Source organism: Oncorhynchus gorbuscha, linkage group LG11 (genome assembly GCF_021184085.1).
Source record: "Oncorhynchus gorbuscha isolate QuinsamMale2020 ecotype Even-year linkage group LG11, OgorEven_v1.0, whole genome shotgun sequence".
Classification (NCBI taxonomy): Eukaryota; Metazoa; Chordata; class Actinopteri; order Salmoniformes; family Salmonidae; genus Oncorhynchus; species Oncorhynchus gorbuscha.
The window spans coordinates 28830101-28847032 of NC_060183.1; the positions used below are offsets into that span (position 1 = coordinate 28830101).

The window sequence follows — 16932 nt, forward strand, 5'->3', positions numbered from 1 at the left end:
CTTACGACAATATCATATGATATTGTTGTGGTATGTCACAAAATCAAAAAAAAAATCACAAAAGTTGCTGTAAGCGCTGATGTCTGCCCCGGGATCGCTCCAGACTCCGCAGGGGGGGAGAGACACGGAAGCCCAGCTAGCCTAGCTGGCTCAGCGGTCTCAAATGGAGGCCGCTATTGAACGTTTCCAGCGCTCCAGGTGCTGTGTCTACGTTGTTTTGTTCCCGGGACAGTGTGGACCACGCTGACTTTCAATGTAGCAACTGCTTGCTTGTGGAGGACTACAGGAGCGAAGTGGCTACTCTTAGCAAGCAAGTAGCAAACCTACACAAGCTACTGGGGAATCCACGTCCGTCTACTCCCCCCAGTAGCCGGATGCCGCTCTGATCTGGTGGAATGTCGCCGCCGTGTCGGCTCTCCACAGCCGACTAGCCGGTGCTCAATATGGTTCCATCCCCAAAGGGGTCTCCCCCTTTCCTGGAGAACAGAGCCGTTCTCGACCCAACCAAACAGCCATGGAGATACATCACTCGCCATGGAAGTCAAAGAAAGCATCCTTTGGCAACAGGGGTCTCCTTGGAGATGTTGAGCCCGGACCTGACACAGGCCAGAAATAGCTTTCCCACCATGGATCCAGAGGTTCCAGCGCCTTTTTCCTTGGGGGATTCCTGTTCAAGATTGGATCGGAGGTACTTTGATAATGTTATTAGTTAAATGCTTGATAATGTATGTGATATCAACAGAGAAGTATATTTTCTGGGTGATTGAAATATTGACTGGCTCTCAACAAACTGCCTACTCAAGAAAAAATGTCAAAACTGTAACCAGTGCCTGCAACCTGGTTCAGGTTGTCAGTCAACCTACCAGGTTATTTACAAACAGCACATGAATGAAATCATCAACATGTATTGATCACATCTTTACTATTGCTTCAGAAATGTGCTTTAAAGCAGTATCCATATTAGGAAAACCAAAGTTCCAAATGTTGGGCCTAATAGAGTGTATAAGAGGTCATACAATGGGTTTTGCAGTGATTCATATCTTGATGATGTAAAGAATATTTGTTGGTCTGTGGTGTGTAATCAGGAGCAACCAGACTCTGCACTTGACACATTTATGAAATTGCTTATTCCAGTTACTAATAAGCACACACCCATTAAGAAAATGACAGTAAAACCTGTTCGATCCCCTTGGATTGATGATAAATTGAAAAATTGTATGGTTGAGAGAGATGAGGCAAAAGGTATGGCAAATTAGTCTGGCAGCCCTACTGATTGGCAAACGTACTGCAAAATTATAAATCATGTGACTAAGCTAAAGAAAGAGAAACTACACTATGAAACAAAGATCAATTATATTTAAAAAAATAGTAAAAAGCTTTGGAGCACCTTAAATTAATATTTTGGGGAAAAGCCAACTCGGCTCCATCATTCATTGAATCCGATGGCTCATTTATCACAAAACCCACTGATATCTACTTTAATTACTTTTTCATTGGCAAGATAAACAAACTTAGGGATGACATGCCAGCAACAAATGCTGACACTAAACATCCAAGGATACCTGACCAATTTATGAAAAACAATAATTGTACTTTTGAATTCCGTAAAGTCAGTGTGGAAGAGGTGAAACAATTATTGTTGTCTATCAACAATGACAAGCCACCGGGGTCTGACAATCTAGATGGAAAATTACTGAGGATAATAGTGGACAATAATGCCACTCCTATTTGCCACATCTTCAATTTAAGCCTAGTAGAGAGTGTGCCTTCAGGCCTGGAGGGAAGCTAAAGTCATTCCGCTACCGAAGAATAATAAAGCCCCCTTTACTGGCTCAAATAGCCGACCAATCAGCCTGTTACCAACCCCTAGTAGACTTATGGAAAAAATGGTGTTTGACCAGATACAATGCTATTTCACAGTAAACAAATTGACAACAGACTTTCTGCACACATATAGAGAAGGACACTTAACAAGCACAGCCTTACATAAATAACTGATGATTGGCTGAGAGAAATAGATGATACAATTATTGTTGGGGCTGTCCTGTTATTATACCCTGACAACACCGCTCGCATCGCCTGCGCGAGCGTTGCAAAATAAATGTAGAAATCCATGTTATTCAATTATTGCAACCAATGAGCGTCTGCGTTACCAAGGGCTAAAATAGAATTCAGTTCTATTTGTGACGCAGATCGCGCTACATATCCTGCCTCTCCCATCTCCTCATTGGTTTATAGAAGCAGGTACCCACGTACCATCTCGTCATTGGTTATACCCAAATGGTAATTGAAAGACGAACTGTGTTGTCGGTCATTGTGGTAATACTATGAAAGTTTAGATGCCAATCACCATATAAGTTCAAAGAGGAAAACGCCTGGAAGGAGGAGAGATGACAAGAAACGATTCGGTTGACCGTTTTATGTTTGGATTAATTGTCGGAGTAGAGGCACTTGTTAATTTCAACTCAATGTTTATATCCCAGAAAAAATTAGCTAGCAACAGCAAGCTAGCTAAATAGGACATATTAGCTAGCAAGTGCCATAAATGTTTAATGTTTTTCGACCTGTCCCCAAATTAATGTAATTGGTTCAGAGTTTGTTTTGATATTTTAACCTCTGTGTGTCGTGATCGCGTTTGGTGTGGAGGGAAAAAAAATATTTGCGCGCGCAGCTGGTTTGGGTTCGGTGTGGACTTCAATGCATATTTTGACATTATCGATCATTGTCTGCTGCAGTAAAACCTAATGTGTTATGGCTTTACACCCCCTGCTATAATGTGGATAAAGAGTTACTTGTCTAACAGAACACAGTGGGTGTTCTTTAATGGATGTCTCTCAAACATAATCCAGGTAGAAGCAGGAATTCCCTAGTGTTGCAGTTTAGGCCCCTTGCTTTTTTCAATCTTTACTGACGACATGCCACTGGCTTTGAGTAAGGCCAGTGTGTATATGTATGAGGATGACTCAACACTATACATGTCAGCTACTACATCGACTGAAATGACTGCAACAATTAACAAAGATCTGCAGTTAGTTTCAGAATGAGTAGCAAGGAATAGGTTAGTCCTAAATATTTTCAAAACTAAAAGCATTGTATTTGGGACAAATCATTCACTAAACCCTAAACTACATCTCGTAATGAATGTGGAAATTGAGCAAGTTGAGGTGAGTAAACTGCTTGGAGTTACCCTATATTGTAAACTGTTATGGTCAAAACATATTGATACAACAGTAGCTAAGATGGGGAGAAGTATGTCCATAATAAAGCGCTGCTCTGCATTCTTTACAACACCATCAACAAGGCTGGTCCTACAGGCCCTAATGTTGTTGCACCTGGACTACTGTTCAGTCGTGTGGTCAGGTGCCACAAAGAAGGACTTGGAAAAATTGCAGTTTGCTCAGAACAGGACAGCACTGCTGGCCATTAAAAGTACACGGAGAGCTAACATTAATGACATGCATGTCCATCTCTCATGGCTCAAAGAGGAAGAGAGAGGAACATCATCATTACTAAAGTAGCTAAAGGATGGGACTAAAAGCAAACAAAACATAATTCATGTAAAATATATTGTGTCCATAAAATGTATATATTATGTAGATTAGTTAGTTCATTAGTTTCCTACCAATTAGGGGAGGGGTGGTATGGTTGGAGGAAATAATCAAGGAAAATATGTATCCATATTTTTAAATACACCACCAGTCAACATTTTTAGAACACCTGCACCTATCAAGGCAAAGGGTGGCTATTTGAAGAATCTCAAATCTCAAATATATTTTGATTTGTTTAACACTTTTTTGGTCACTAACAGATTCCATATGTGTCATTTCATAGTTTTGATGTCTTTATTTTTATTCTACGATGTAGAACACAATAAAAGTAAAGAAAACCCCTTGAATGAGTAGGTGTTCTAAAACTTTTGACCGATAAAAAAAAAAAAAATATATATATATATATATATATATATATATATATATATATATATATATATATATATATATATATATATATATATATATATGCAAAAAATACACATGGGTCATTGGAAATGATGCAAACAATTACATTTATAGAAGCCACAATCTATCTGCAATATAGATCTGCAATCTATCTGCAATATAGATCTATAGATCAATATAAATCTGATATGCCCCCTAAAAAATAAATAAATATATATATAATATCTGGACAATGTCCAGTCATACGTGGTTCTAAGTGTGTGTCCCTCAAAATCATTCCCCATCTTGTTGCAGCATTCAAATCGTGGCCATCATGTCTGTAAATCACAACACTGAAGATGATGAGTGATTATAGCATTTCCCCAAATTGTGTCATACACAACACAACTTAAGCATTGAGGACAGCATTTTGTTGACAACATGGTGGTTTACACTGGCTACTGTGTGTGAATTATGGAAGAATCTAACCCCAGCTGTAGGTTCATTTGAGTGTGTGGTCACTTAGGCATGCCTGCACATCAACCAATACTGGGACCATTGGAGACTTGGGATGCTCGAATGTCTTCGGGTCTGCGTCTTTAAGGACAAGTATAAAAATGTCTTAGATTGAATTCAAAGTTTACGCAAATTGTAAAATAAACAAAACGATGCACCAACCCAGCTAACAAAATTATGTTGCAGGACGTGACCACAACGATAGTTTAGTCCCCACATAAGTCATGATAACGTTATTGTGAAACGTGCCTTCTACATAGCTGTGGTGTCCGCTGACAAAACGTACGTATCAAGTATTTTCAGGACGTAGAAATGTGGGGGGTTTTAAACAGCTAAATAACGTTAGAGATGTCCTTGAATCTTCCGCTCTTAATAAGGCGGTCTATTTAAACACTGGGAAGACACAAGCACACACTGTTACATTAGTTTGCATTTTGTTAACAAGCTGCCTGGTGGTGGAGAGCTAGTTTCTTTACATGTGCTAATGAAAGTCCGTAGATCACGAGCGGGAAAAGGCACTGACTGGAGTCTTTTTCAGTTTAACTAGCTTGCCAACGAGTAACCGACACAAAGTAACTAACGTTACTTACCACAAATGAATGCGACCATACCAGTCTGTTTTCGATGGTAACTGTACAGCTAGGTTGGGTAGCTGTTAATGATATGCTCTAAATTATGCTCTTCGCTGACCATGGCAGAACACTGACATTCCTGTCTTGTAGGATATCACGCACAGAACGAGCAGTATGGCTGGTGGCATTGTCATGCTGGAGGGTCATGTCAGGATGAGCCTGCAGGAAGGGTACCACATGAGGGAGGAGGATGTCTTCCCTGTAACGCACAGCGTTGAGATTGCCTGCAATGACAACAAGCTCAGTCCGATGATGCTGTGACACACCGCCCCAGACCATGACTGATCCTCCACCTCCAAATGGATCCTGCTCCAGACTACAGGTCTCGGTGTAACGCTCATTCCTTTGGCGAAAAATGCAAATCCGACCATCCCCCATGGTGAGACAAAACCACGACTTGTCAGTGAAGAGCACTTTTTGCCAGTCCTGTCTGGTCCAGCGACGGTGGGTTTGTGCCCATAGGCGACGTTGTTGCCGGTGATGTCTGGTGAGGACCTGCCTTACAACAGGCCTACAAACCCTCAGTTCAGCCTCTCTCAGCCTATTTCGGACAGTCTGAGCACTGATGGAGGGATTGAGCGTTCCTGGTGTAACTCGGGCAGTTGTTGTTGCCATCCTGTACCTGTCCCGCAGGTGTGATGTTCGGATGTACCGATCCTGTGCAGGTGTTATTACACGTGGTCTGCCACTGCGAGGACGATCAGCTGTCCATCCTGTCTCCCTGTAGCGCTGTCTTAGGGGCCTTACAGTACAGACACTGCAATTTATCTGCAGTCTTCATGCCTCCTTGCAGCATATCTAAGGCAGATTCACACAGATGAGCAGGGACCCTGGGCATCTTTCCTTTGGTGTTTTTCAGAATCAGTAGAAAGGCCTCTTTAGTGTCCTAGGTGTTCATGACTGTGACCTTAATTGCCTAGGTAAGCTGTTAGTGTCTTAACGACCGTTTCTCAGGTGCATGTTCATTAACTGTTTATGGTTCATTGAACAAGCATGGGACACAGTGTTTAAACCCTTTACGATGAAGATCTGTGAAGTTATTTGGATTTTTACTAATTATCTTTTTTTCTGAGTTTAGCTGGCAAGCTCCCTCGCTAGTTAGATAGCCTGACATCATCAAACTGTCCTTATCTTGGGAGCTGGGAGTACATGAACTTACTTGCAAGGTTTAAATGGTACACGCTGGATCACTTTCAGCAATTTGCAGCGTAGTAAAATGACGGAGAAAAATAATTGCGGAGGGGAAGAGCTGGATTCACTTCCTTTACTCCAAACACAAGTATGCTAGCTCCAATATATTGGGATCTCTGTCATGGAGTGATATTCAAAGCTCAGGGTAGATATCCTCTCTGAATAACCTCTGTTGCCTTGAATGACCTGTTCAACAGCATTGGCCAACGAACCTCCAGCCAGTTATTTCCATATTGATGAGTTTGATTTTGTACCTTGCTGCTCTCTAACAACGGTGATTTGCTCAGCATTGGGCCATGCTTGTGATGAAGTAAAATGGTCTTCACTAGGAAAATGCGGAAAGGTTGAATCTGGATTTATTTACAAGATATGCAAATAATGTAAGCATACAAACATGAATGAATGGAGATGATGGGTACACAGTCCACGGTGTTGAGTCCAAGTATATCTGATCTGTATAGACATTGATGGAACATGGCTGATTAGGGCACTTGGATCAGAATGATGATTTCAGCATGGGTTACATCATGAAGCCGAGAGCCATTTGTGTCCAAAAAGCTAGGCCCCATGTGCAAGGAAAATGACATCGAGGGCACGTCGTTCTTCAACAACACAGCATACGGGATGATCAAAACAAACCAAATAGGTTACACACAGGGAAACAGGCTTGGTTATCAATTGTTTAAACAGTTCTGGTACTCTGCTTCAAAGGCACAAAAGGCAATATGCTTGCCAGTACTTATTGCATCTGCAATAGTATTGAGAACCTGGTTATGCCGCCAACCCACTCCCAAAGGCTTTGGGTTTACATCTCAACATCTGCTTCAGCAATCATCACCTGGAGCATAGCAGGCATGCTAGAGACTCCAACTGAACAGGTTGGGTTCAACTGCGTTGATCCTCACTAACTTCCTGGATATGGGACTTGATGCACTGTGGCCCCACTTCCATGAGACTTCCTCTCAACTGTCTGTTTCCACCAGGCTCCTTGCTTCCTCATACCCACTATTTGACATATCTTATCTCCCCCCACTGCTGCTCCTACTTTATCCTACACTAAAGGCCCTCTTTCCTTTGGCAGTCATATTTGGGTATAGACAGACCGGCTCTTCGCCAGAGTCACTGCTGCCACAAGACTACTGTGGAGCTGTCAGGTATTTATCCTCGCTCGGCCACAAGTTAATTCGAACCCAGGGTTACACCGTTACACATGGAACAACTTCACATGGATCCACAACCACAAGCGGCACTATCCAGGCTCCATGCAGGCTGCCATCCATGGCAATTAGCAATCTGGTCCCTGACATGAAAGCAAAGCTGCATTATTGTGTCACATTCAAGTTAATGTTGAGACTTACATTCCAGACTTTTCCTGCATGTCTTCTTTAGGGAATAGCTAAAGGACAGCCCGAGCAACATTTTACTTGATTTGTCTCTTTGATTTTAGCATTGTTTTAGTATATGTATTATGATATACACTGTATTTACTTTTGAGTGTATATATTCCAGAATGTCTATTTATTATTCTTATGGTATCTTTATGTCATAAACTCTATTAACATGATGAAATGTTCATAGAAAGATATTAGATAGCAAGGGAGTTTTAAGTAAAAATGTTTAACTGTTTCTTTAGTAACACGATTGCAACGTTGTTTATAGACACGTTACAACTCTCAAATAAACATTCCAAAATGTTCTTTGGATGTTCACAAAGTAGTCTGACATTCTGTACATTTGAGGAACTTTTTGGGAACATTGCAAATACTACTACAATATCACCAACGTGTCCTGATATTAAGAACCTCAAAAGTACTTACTGAAAACGTAACTAATATCCATATGTAGTCAGATGTACCCGCACTTGACATACAGACATTGTGGAACATTGTCAATCTCTAATTCTAACTGCAACTTTAGATGTAACTATGCATGGCTCTATAAAAAATGCTCTGAATTATTATATCCCAACATTGACCTGACATTTAGAAAAATTTAAAAGGACTAACTGGGAATGTTGTGAAGGTCAACAAAATCAACATATTGTTTTAGTAATTAAAATAATAATTCTAAAGTCCCCTTATGCTCAGAAAGAAAATGTGACATATAGATCACAAAGGGACATACTGCACAATAAATATTTGAAAGTACTTTTCAGTAACACAACTGCAATGTTGTTTGTAGACACACCAGGGCTCTCAAAGGAACATTCCTAAATGTTCTTTGAATATCCCAAAAGTGATCTGACATTCACTGGACTCATTGGGAATGTTATGTAGAATATTGCCAAAGTGACGTGACAGTCAGTACATTTCAAGAACCTTCTGTGAACGTTACAAATACTGGGTTACTACGATATTAAACGTCTTGAATTCAACCATTATTGGGCTCAAATTCTTATTGAGATTTGTGAACAACCACAATTCGTAAGGCACAAATAGCTAAATGATATCCATATTTCCATAGACGACACCACTGCTGTCATCCTTACCGCCAAGCGTTTATTCAAGTTACATAATCTTTGGATGCCGACAGCAGTCGCACCATTGGAAGACATAGCTTGGACTGTAGCCTACAAAAGCCTATTCCTGCTTTTTTCCCGCGATCCATCAAATACATTTGTCATCATAAAATCAAATCAAATTTTATTGGTCGCATACGCATGTTTAGCAGATGTTATTGCGGGTGTAGCAAAATGCTTGTGTTTCTAGCTCCAACAGTGCAGTAATATCTAACAATTAGTATCTAACAAGTTCACAACAATACACACATCTAAAAGGAATTGATTTAAGATTTAAGAACATATAAATATTTGGACGAGCAATGTCGGCGCGGCATAGACTAAAATACAGTAGAATAGAATAGAATACAGTATATACATATGAGATGAGTAATGCAACATATGTAAACATTATTAAAGTGACTAGTGTTCCATTATTAAAGTGACTAGTGTTCCATTATTAAAGTGTCCAGTGATTTCAAGTCTATGTGCAGTACAGTATGTATATAGGGCAGCAGCCTCTACGATCCTAGAGATGGCTATTTAACAGTCTGATGGCCTTGAGATAAATGCTGTTTTTCAGGCTCTCGGTCCCAGCTATGATGCACCTGTACTGGCCTCACCTTCTGAATGATAGCGGGGTGAACAGGCAGTGGCTCGGGTGGTTGTTGTCCTTGATGTTCTTCTTGGCCTTCCTGTGACATCAGGTGCTGTAGGTGTCCTGGAGTGCAGGTAGTTTGCCCCTGGTAATGCGATAGTGGTCTCTGAGTTGTGGTCAGACTCGCTCAGGTGGAACCAACTTAAACTTGCACCTTTTTTTCAATGTGGATTTGAATGTCATTGAGAAAACAAAGTGACAAAGTGTTTTTTCTCACAAACATTCTTTCTGAATTTAAAAGTCATCCTCGAAGTAATAATCTAGTTTTTCAAAAGTATATGAAATCTGATCACAATATTTTTGCTGGTAACATAATGGATTACAGTTACCATTTTTTGTAATCCCTTACATGTAACGGATTACATGTAATCCGTTACTCCCCAACCCTGTTTATATAGCAATACCATAATTCTAAATTAACTGTACCCATAGTACAGAATAATGAGTTAAACGGTGGACAGCTCCAGATCTGAATGGCAGGAGTGTATATAAGCTTTTGTTACAGCCCAGCTCATACATGATTACAAATCATATAGCCTATCGCTGTGATTTGTTATTTGAATATTTAAATCAGGTGTCAGAGATGAGCTCAGACCAGGGTTGCAAAATTCCGTGAACTTTCAATAAATTCCCTGATTTCCTGCTCATACCCTTCTGATTCCATGAATCCTAAACCAGGATTTCAGGAAAACCAGGGAATTTTTTTGAAGGTTCTCAGAATTTTGCAAACCTGGTCTGAGCTCAGCTCTGACACCTGACTTAAATAATCAATTGGTTCTGGAATAAAGAAAGTGCAAATAAGGTTTGCAATTTGGCATCAATAACATGACAGTAATTCTACCTCAAAAACAAACGTTGGAATACCAATTAATTTAAAACCCACCAGAGCATGTAGGACTAAATAAGATTACATACCTTTGCCGACAAGATATACCAATGATCTGCTGTCCAGAGGGAAACAGCAAACAGATCAATGTCTTCCCACAGTAAAGTAAGCACAACAGAGGATGCTAATCAATCCATCTCTGAAACCTCTCAAAAATCCACAACAAATTAATACAGCTAAGCTACATGTCAAGTAGTAATTGAAAAGGGCTACCCACCCCTCACCCACAGACATAAACATTATCAAGAACTCTTAGTTTCACCATCTAAGATGGCTAGCTAGTCAACTAGAAATCTAAACTGCTGGTTTATAAAACCTAAAGAAAGTTAAACTAGTTTTTACGAATTTCGCATGCATTTTAAATTGCTAGACAAATAGACAGCCAATGTAGCCATCTATTCAGGCTAATGTTGCTAACTAGCTAACCATGAGCTAGCTCAAGGGTGGGCAATTCCAGTCCTCGAGGGCCTGATTGGAGTCACAGTTTTGCCCCAGCCCCAGCTAACACACCTGATACCATTAATCACCTAATCCCATATGAAAAAATAAATGGTGGAAAAAACTATTAGAACCATTTCCATGTTTGACCGCTAGGTTTTATGGGTATTATGACTCATACTATGGTACACTATAGGAGCTCGTGCTCTTAGTAGTGATGTGCCTCTAGGCCTTCGAGAAGAAATTCAATTGAAAAAATGTAAATGGGAAAAATGGTCCCACCCATTGCAAGTCAAAATGTGATCAAATCAACAACAAAAAATGTAACTTGCGCCGAATACAACAGGTGTGTAGACCTTACAGTGAAATGCTTACTTACAAGCCCTTAACCAACAATGCAGTTTTAAGAAAATACCTAAAAAAAGTAAGAGATAAGAATAACAAATAATTAAAGAGCAGCAGTAAAATAACAATAGAGGGGCTATATACAGGGGGCAACGGTCAATGTGTCAATGTGCGGGGGCACCGGTGTCAAGGTAATTGAGGTAATTGAGGTAATATGTACATGTAGGTATTAGAGTTATTAAAGTGACTATGCATAGACAATAACACAGAGTAGCAGCAGCGTAAAAGGGGGGGCAATGCAAATAGTCTGGGCAGCCATTTGATTAGATGTTCAGGAGTCTTATGGCTTGGGGGGAGTAGCTGTTTAGAAGCCTCTTGGACCTGGACTTGGCGCTCTGGTACCACTTGCCCTGTGGTAGCAGAGAGAACAGTCTATGACTAGGGTGGCTGGAGTCTTTGAAATGTTTAGGGCCTTCCTCTGACACCGCCTGGTATAGTGGTCCTGGATGTTAGGAAGCTTGGCCCCGGTGACGTACTGTCCCGTACGCACTACCCACTGCAGTGCCTTGTGGTCGGAGGCCGAGCAGTTGCAATACCAGGCAGTGATGCAACCCGTCAGGATGCTCTCGATGGTGCAGCTGTAAAACCTTTTTAGGATCTGAGGACCCATGCCAAATCTTTTCAGTCTCCAGAGGGGTAATAGGTTTTGTCATGCCATTTTCATGACTGTCTTGGTGTATGTTAGTTTGTTGGTGATTGACGCCAAGAACCTGTTCCACTACAGCCCCGTCAATGAGAATGGGGGTGTGCTTGTTTCTCCTTTTCCTGTAGTCCACAATCATCTCCTTTGTCTTGATCATGTTGAAGGAGAGGTTGTTGTCCTTACACCACATGCTCAGGTCTCTGACCACCACCCTATAAGCTGTCTCATGATTGGTTGATTCCATTGCCACTCCACAATTCTGCTCTAATACAATTAAATGGCAGAGGGCTTCTGTCTAGTTTCTGAAGGCCTAGCCAATTGCTCATCTAGATAGCTAGATTTATCTCCCAAGAAACCACCAAAACAAATACCATTGAAGGGCCTCCCGAGTGGCGCAGTGGTCTAAGGCACTGCATCGCAGTGCTGAGGCATCACTACAGACTGGGGTTCAATCTCAGGCGGTGTCACAACCGGCCGTGACCGGGAGTCCCATAGGGCAGCACACAGAGTCATCCGGGCTAGGGGAGGATTTGGCCAGGGGGCTTTCCTTTCCTGCGACTCCTTGTGGTGGGCCGGGCATCTGCAAGCTTACTCCCGAGTCTTCAGTTGAATGGTGTTTCCTCCGACACATTGGTGTTGCTCGTTTCTGGGTTAAGCAAGCAGGTGTTAAGAAGCAGCATGGCTTGTTGGGCCATGTTTTCGGGGAACGCATGACTCAACCTTCGCCTCTCCCGAGCCCGTTGGGGAGTCGCAGCTATGAGACAAGATCGTAACTACCAATTGGATATCACGAGAAAAAGGGGGTAAAATGTATTTATCAATTCTTGGGCCTTCTCTGAGGGCATAGAAGGCCGTTATAATTCTCCACTATAGTTCCCCACTATAGACCACTACAGACACAATGCTGGCTAAACACAACAGTCTCTTGCACTTGAATGAATTGAGGAAAAATTGTACTTACCATGACTGTGATATGTGGTTGTCTCACCTAGCTACCTTAAGATGAAGTTTCTGCATATCACTGGTAGAAACGGGCCAGCTAATTTTCCTGGTTGTAAGCAAACCACAATATCCAGAATTCATAGTGATTTTAGGACATAGTACTGCCCTGAGGAGGTGTATCCAATTGTTGTGAGAAAAATCTAAATGTCTGTGTTTGTAGCCAGCACTTTCAGCAAGAGAATTTCAAAACGGAACTGAAGTCTCAACAGATGGGGTTGCATATGTCGTTGAAAAGTGATGCTATTCCATCGACTTTCCCCATCACTTCAAAGAGGAAGGCCTCCGGTCAGCCAACATCAGCACAGAAGAAAATAAGTCAGGCTGAGGTAACGTAGCTAATGTTACCTAGCTAACTAGCTAACTAACTACATTTGTTTACCTAAACCAAAAACTAGCTAGCTAGCATTTAAAATACACTGGCTTGACTATCTGGTGGTGTGATTTGTAGCTTTGTTAGCTTACACCAGCTAACTAACTTCCACAGACGCGAATGTGACTAACGTTATGGGTTCCATTTAAAGTCGGATCCCATCAACATCTGCAGCGGCATCAACATTAAGCTCAGCACCAGCAATTAGTGTAAATCACCTTCTAAAATCTTACTAAAATCTATACAATCTTTCCATGGCTCCATGATGAGCAAATAAATATACTGTTGTGGGTGGGCATTGTGTGTGAAGGTTAGTATGCATCATCTATTGAGTGTGTATTGATGGGGATAAAGTAGTAAAATGTTGGCTAATCACTGACTACTGTGTGTCCTACAGACTAATCCTGCTGCTGCTGCTGATGATGATGATGATGATGATGGCCTTGACCCTAGCTTTAGTTGTACAGAGCCTGTAGACCCATTGGATAAAAGCTTTCAGCCTGGAATAAGGTCAAGCTCAAGGTCATCTGACTATTTAAATCACCAATACACTAAACTGTTTACAATAGTGCTCCTCAAACTTTTCACACCCTTGCAGTCAGTGCATTGGGGAGAGGGGCTGTTAGTATACTTTTCAAGCCTACTCACTCTATCGTCGGCAGTGCTTGTTTACTCAACAGCACAACTGTAGGTGCTCATACACAACAATACACGATAAGACTGTGTACAAGTCAAGCTAACTCGAAATTTTCACATCTTTGCTGACATCCCATTTCCCATCCCCGGGTATGTGTAACAACCCCCCCCCCCCCCCCCGTCTACTGTTCCCATTTTTTGTTTACAAATTAACCTAGTTTATTGTATGGTTACACATCCTCATGATTAGTCTTCATGTCTTTCCAGGAGACTTACAGTACATTTAAATCTTCTGCAAGAGGTCGAAGCCGTGGGTGCTAAACCAGCTGCCATTACCCACACAAAAAGAGGTTCACCAGCTGAAGAACATTCTGGAACCTGCCTGAAACATTCAACCAACACATATCCACATTCAATGAGACTGATGTTGTAGTACAATATAGAATGCCTTGTATGTTCACAACTGCATTGTGGTATAGATATTACTAGCTGTTGTACATATGTACTTTATATAAATGTGTTTTATATAATATTTTTTACAAGTGTACTGACAAGTGACCAAATGATTCCAGCTACAGATATTTTTTGGGCAGAGGTAGAGATGTCGTTTTGTTTTTACAACTTTCTCCCTGTCATTTATAATGTATAATGTATCATTTATAATGTATAGTGCCTTGCAAAAGTATTCATACCCCTTGGATTTCTTCACATTTTGTGTTACAAAGTAGGATTAAAATTTATTTAATTGTATTTTTTGTCAACAAAACAGATAATACTCTGTAATGTCAGTGGAAGAATATCTTTAAAAAAATGTTTTAATAGAAATTAAATAACTAAAATATAGTTCCTTCAGCTCCTTGAGTCAATACATGTTAGAAACTCCTTTGGAGGCATTTTCAGTTGTGGATTTTCTTGGTTAAGTCTCTAAGAACGTTACCCACCTGGATTGTGTAATATTAGCCCATTATTATTTTCATAATTCTTCAAGCTCTGTCAAGATGTTGAGGATCATGGCTATCTCCCCATAGCACTCACACCTGTAGCCATGAAATGCTTTGAAAGGCTGGTCATGGCTTACGTTAACACCATAATCCCAGACACCCATGACCCATTACAATTCGTATACCTCCCCAAAAGATCCACGGATGCCACAATCTCTATTGCACTCCACACTGCTCTTTCTCAACTGCGCAAGAGAAACACCTATCTGAGAATGCTGTTCTTGACTACAGTTCAGAATTCAACACCATAGTGCCAGCTTGTCACCAAACTAAGGACCCTGGGACTGAACAACTCCCTCTGCAACTGGATCCTGTACTTTTAGTAGGCCGCCATTGTAAGTAAGAATGTGTTCTTAACTGACTTGCCTAGTTAAATAAAGGTTAAATAAAAAGAAAACTTCCTGACCGGCCATCCCCAAGTGGTGAGGGTAGGCAACAACACATCCGTCACACTGACCCTCAACACAGGGGCCCCTCACGGGTGCGTACTGCGCGGCTGCGTGGCTGCGCACGACTCCAACGGCATCATGAAGTTCACAGACGACACAACGGTGTTTGGCCTGATGACTGACAAAGATGAGAGGTCAGAGACCTGCCAGTGTGGTGTCAGGACAACAACCTCTCCCTCAATGTCAGCAAGACAAAGAAGCTGATCGTGGACTACAGGAAACAGAGGGCCGAGCACGCCCCGATCCACATCGATGGGGCTCTAGTGGAGCTGGTCGACAGCTTCAAGTTCCTCTGTGTCCACATCACTAAGGATCTATCATGGTCCCCACACACCAACACAGTCATGAAGAGGGCACGACAATGCCAATGAGGCTGAAAATATTTGCCATGATCCTCAAAAAGTTATACAGATGCGCCATTGAAAGCATCTGGCTGCATCACTGGCTGCATCACCGCTTGGTATAGCAACTGCTTGGCATCCAACTGCAAGATGTAACAGAGGGTAGGAGGGCCATCCAGGAACTCTATTCTAGGTGGTGTCAGATGAAGGCCCTAAAAAATTGTCAAAGACTCCAGCCACCCAAGTCATAGAGGGTTACCGCAGGCAAGTGGTACCGATGCACCAAGTCTGGAACCAACAGGACCCTCAACAGCTTCTATCCCCCAGCCAGTTACTTACAAAGTTAACCAAATAGTTACCCAGACAATCTGCATTGACTCTTTTTGCACTACCTTTTTTTCCGACACAATCTGCTGCTACTGTTTATTATCTGTCACTTTATCCCTAGTTACAGTAAGCTCCAAAAGTATTTGAACAGTGACACGTTTTGTTTCCGCTCTGTACTCCAGCAGTTTGATACAATGACCGAGGTCAAAGGGCAGACTGTTAGATTTATTTTGAGGGTATTTTCATTCATATCGAGTCAACCCTTATGAAATTACAGCACTTTCTGTACATCGTGCCTCCATTTTAGGGGACCAAAAGTATTGGGAGGAATTAATTTATATGTGTAGTAAAGTAGTCAACGTTTGGTATTTGGTCTCATCTTCATAGCACACAATGATTACATCAAGCTTGTGAATCTACAAACTTGTTGGATTCATTTGCTGTATGTTTTGGTTGGGTTTCACAAGATTTTGTTCCCAAAAGAAATGATAAATAATGTATTGTATCATTTTAGAAGTGTATAATTTCAAATCCAAAGTGCTGGAGTGCAGAGGCAGAAGAAACAAAACGTGTCACTGTCTCAATACCTTTTGGAGCTCACTGATGTACATATCTACCTCATTTACCTCGTACCCCTGCACTTTGACTCAGTGCGTGTACCTCATAAATATACATCTTATTTATCGTTACTCCTGTATTTATTATTACTTTTATTATTATTGTTTAACTTTTCTATTATTGATCTATTTTCTTTCTCTCTGCATTGTTGGGAAGGGCCCGTAAGTAAGTATTTCAAGGTTAGTCGACACCTGTTGTTTATGAAGCACGTGACAAATACGATTTTATTTTGTTTGTGCATTATCATTTTATTTGACTGAAGCAACTTTTCCACAAGGATTCTGCTTTTGCTTAGCTCCATCCTGTTGGTTTTTATCCTGAAAAAACACCCCAGTATTTGCCAATGTCAAGCATACCTATACCATGATGCAGCCAACACCATGCTGG

The 16932-nt window shown here is 41.2% G+C and overlaps 1 protein-coding gene across 2 annotated transcripts in view; it reads left to right on the forward strand.

The window, feature by feature from the left end:
• Positions 1-16932, forward strand: part of plxdc1 (plexin domain containing 1) — a 90339-nt gene that overhangs the window by 66773 nt on the left and 6634 nt on the right. The window lies entirely within an intron of this gene.